Here is a 4575-nt window from a genome sequence, read left to right as displayed (position 1 = left end):
CACACTGGCTAAAGGTAGTAAGTGCTTTGAATTTTAGCCTGCATGCCAGCAAGGACCAATGTTTCCATGCTGGGTGATGTTGAAAGAGGCTGGCTTCCCAAGGCAGGTGGCATGACACCAAGTTTCCTCCCCAGATTTCTTTCTGGGGTTTCATTGTTAAAGAAAAGTGTGGAAACCAGTGTAAGGAGAAAATGACTGAAAGAAGAAGTGGACAAAGCTTTGACAGGTCAGTCTAGAAAACATGGATTCCCCCAGGTGATATGTGGAGCCTTCTTGCAAAAGATAGTATTGTAACTCCAATGCTAAATAGCAACCATGGTGGTTGAAATGAGAAATATCATTTCAGGTACTTGAGCACAGGTTTGTGTACTTGAGTTTTTGGTCCCCAATTGGTGGTGCAGTTTGGGGAGTTTATAGAACATTTAATAGCTATAGTCTTGCGGGAGAAAATTCATCCCTGGTAGGGAGGGCTTTGGTCCCTGGAACCCATATGCAAAAAGGTTAGTGGGTCCACAGAATTCACTGACCAGAAAATTTAGGTAGTCAGTGTGCTCAGAGATCACAGAGAGAGCCTGCCTCAAAAATAAATAAATAAATAAATAAATAAATAAATAAAGTGGAGAGTAACAGTGGGAGACATTCAGCTTCTGACCTCCAGATGCACACCCACACACATATGCACACATATCATATACTATACATATATACTCACAAAATAATACATGTAATTCATACATACATACATACACACACACACACACACACACATACACACATACAACAACTAAATAAAGGAAAACCTGTGGTTTTATGGAGAAATCTAATGTCTTCTTGTTTCTTTTTTGTTCATTTGGGGGTTGCCTCTGTGTAGGTGTGTGCATGTGCGTGTGCATGTGTGTATGTGTGTGCATGTCCATGTGCGTGTGTGTTCATGTGTGGGATGCATATGTATAAGTAATGTTAGTATGCGTGCCTGTGTGTGTGGATACAGGTGGTAAACCCTGAATGCAATTCCTCAGGCACTGCCCACCTTGTTTTGTATTTTATTTTATTTTTTTAGACAGATCTTACACTTGGCCTGAACAGGATGAGTGGGTAGGCTGGCTGCTAGGCAAGCTCCAGTATCTCCACCTCCTCAGCCTTCGTATGATCAGGGCATGCTACCATGCCCAGACTTTTGACTTAGGTTCTGGGGACTGAGTGCAGGGCTTGATGCTTACACAGCAAGCCCTTTACCAACTGAATCACCTTCCCATGCATTCGATGTCTTTTCTAAATTGAGAACCAGCTGTTGAAACAACAAAGCACACACTTGGATCCACGCTCCCTGGGTCTTTATAAGGCTCTGCCCCTAGAGAGATTCTTGCAACTGCCTTACAAATCTAACAGCGTGGCGAATAAACTCGTTTTTAAACAAACTGTTAAGATTCTGATGGCTTGTAAGATATGTATTATGAGTTATTCTAATACTCTGAGTCATTTCTCCTCTCTGGTGAACTAAAACTCAACAGATTTGTAGAATTTTAAAATAAATATAACAAATGTTTCCATTATATACAGTGAACAACAGGGGTTTATGATGATATACACATACACACAAATGAATTTTAAGATGATATGTAAATTATAGGATAATTAAAGAATAATTTACATGCAACTAAAGTGTTGATCATAAGTGTAAAAAGCAACACAGATAACATGATTTTTATAGAGAACTAAGTATTTCCTCCCTATAGATCTTTATAGAAGCAGGAATTTTTTCCAGATTCTCATAGACTTTGTTTGACAATGATAATACATAGAGTTTTTAGTAAAGCTGTCCTCTAGGATGAAATTGTTTTAATATACTGTTGCCTTGCATTATAACCTGAAATCATATGTGTAGTATCTGAATAATGGAGAGTCGGTTTCCCATTAGAAAGACAGAAAATGCTACCAAATGGTATGAACAGAAAAAGAGAAAGTAATTCTACAGACATACAGTGGTATACATTTCTCTATAAGACTTCATATGCTTCCATACAGACCACAAAAGAGGAACAAACTATTGTATTTTGATTGGTCATTTAAAGTCTAAAAACAAAGATCATCACCAAATATTATTTATTTATTTATTTGTGTTTTTAAATGTTTAAGTAGCATATATTAATTATTCTTAATAGGTTTCATTATGACATCATACACACACACACACACACACACATATATATATATATGTATGTATGTATGTATGTATATATATATATATATATATATATATATATATATATATTCCCACTCCCTACTAGCCCAGCTTCTACTTTCACATCTTCTTTTAAATAATGAATGTTCTTGTTTGCATACAATTCATTTATTTTTTAACTTCAGCCTTTATTATACAATTTTACTAAATTTTGCCATAATACAAAAAAAAAAGTCTTGCTCTGAAGAAACAAATGTCTCCATCATTTTTCAGACTAACTTGATACAGCAATACAGACACTTTGAACTTTTTCTAGGATTGTATTTTTTTCTGAGCAATCATTTTAACTTTTGAAACATCAAACTTTAATTCCCCTTTCTCAAGCAACCATGCTTTTAAAAATGCCCAAATATTTTGTATTTTCATATTCTTAAACAGAAATATTTTTAAGTCCTCATTACTCGTAAAACTTTTCCAGAAAGCAAAATGGCAAGAAAAAAAAGAATGCATTCTGAAATAAGCACCGCTTATTTACAATAATGAACTGAACTTTTAAAAATCTAATTTTAGCCAGTAAAAACACAGTAGAACAGATGACATTCATGGAGCAGAACCATGCTGTTCTGAGATAACATGATCGTTGCTAAGCAGGAATCTCTCAAGTCCAAGAAACGATGTAAGTTTCACAATTCCTTTGTTCCCATCCAGGGGGTTGCAAATCTACTTCCTGTTGTTTTTATAAAATACACTTTTTGGAAACCCGAAAAAGGTGACGTTATTGAAAATCAGTGCTTAAGTTAACTGTGAAATTGCCTGTTGGCATTCGGGGTCTGGCTCTGTGATGGATGAAATGTGAGTTGCGAACTTCGGTGCTAAATAATTCCATTGCACAGGCACTAATTTACAGTGCCACGCTTTACTTAAAGTCGGAAAGCAAATCTAACTAATAAAGTAAATTCACTCGTGGATAACACTCTCCTTCCCAGGATCTGTGATCGGTTTACTCTACAGCTCCTCTCTTTTGGGCTGGTTGAATATCAAAGTCCGCCAGCTCCAGCTGGCCCAGGACCCACAGGTTGTCATGGAGGTTCTACACATCCTCCTGGGGAATGCTTGCGCCCGTGCCCCCAGGGCATCTTTCAACAAAAGTATCAGATTTGCCTGTAATTCTGGAGTAAATGTTTTCTTGGTGTGTGTCACCTTGATTTTATTAAAGGTGCTGGGTACAAAACATTAACGAAAGTTGAAAAATTCTCATAGAGGTTTTAAAATGTTGCAAATTTCTAACTACCAATCATTTTTAGACTTTTGTCAATTATTTGCAGAGATCACAAATTAATCAGTTAAATGGGATGCTACAGATGTGTTCAAATATGTAGCTTCTTTTTTTTTTTTTTGTCTTTAACACTTTGATACAGATTTAGGCAATCCAGCTAGATTCAGGACTCTATTTTATATTTTAAGGAGCACTTTGCCTTGCTTGCTCTGGTTAGTATCAAGGCTTTTCAAATAATATAATTTGAATATTTAAGAAAAAATTCAGTTGATGTCAGCTTCGGTGGTTTAACAATCTCTTCTTAAAGATTCTATTTCCAGAAACCAGCAGGCTAGAGACTAATTTTATTAAATCTATATTGACTCTCCAGGCGTCTGCAATGGAGAGGCTATCTGAGACTCGCTTCACAGTTTTGTTATCTTAAATAATATTTGCACAATTTAGAAAAAAACTGGTCTAAAATTAAAAATTAAAACAATTTGAGGGCCACATGTGCAATGTATGCACAAATGATATATACACACTGGTGCGTGATTTTAGAACTTAGGCATACGGGACTACTGCCACCGACACCCCCAAGTTTTTCTTAAAGGAAATGTTCCTTGGAGACAGAATTACTTGGCAGAGACCTACTCCTTAGCTGCAGAGAGTCTGAGTTGCTGAGCTAAGTGCAAATTTTAATTAAGTGTCAGGAGCAGTCTAGTCCTCGTGCGAAGCGCTCCTGGCCTGCTGATAGGTGGAGGAAGCAAAACAACTGTCTTTCGAGGGGGCTGCCGTGCAGTGGAGCTGAGTTGTGTGTGGTCCCTTCCACATTTTCTGTCATCCCATTCAGGATCTGTTTCTGTTGGCACTTTCCTCCTGTTGTGAATGTAGTCGTACATTTCTCAAATGCTCTGTTGGTCTGAAACACCGGTCATTTGAGCCTGAGGCTGTGATGGACAGTTCTCTACCATCAGCTTCAGCACGGGTGATGAGATTTCTCAAAAAGGAAGAGACGGATATGTTCTCCAAAGCAGAAGAAACAGTACCAGCCCAGGGCTAGCCATAGTGTCTCTGCCCTCTCCTCTCCTCTCCTCTCCTCTCCTCTCCTCTCCTCTCCTCTCCTCTCCTCTCCTCT

The sequence above is a fragment of the Mastomys coucha genome, unplaced genomic scaffold, assembly GCF_008632895.1.
Source record: "Mastomys coucha isolate ucsf_1 unplaced genomic scaffold, UCSF_Mcou_1 pScaffold23, whole genome shotgun sequence".
NCBI lineage: Eukaryota > Metazoa > Chordata > Mammalia > Rodentia > Muridae > Mastomys > Mastomys coucha.
The sequence above is the reverse complement of the archived record's forward strand: the minus strand, read 5'-3'. Positions refer to the sequence as shown.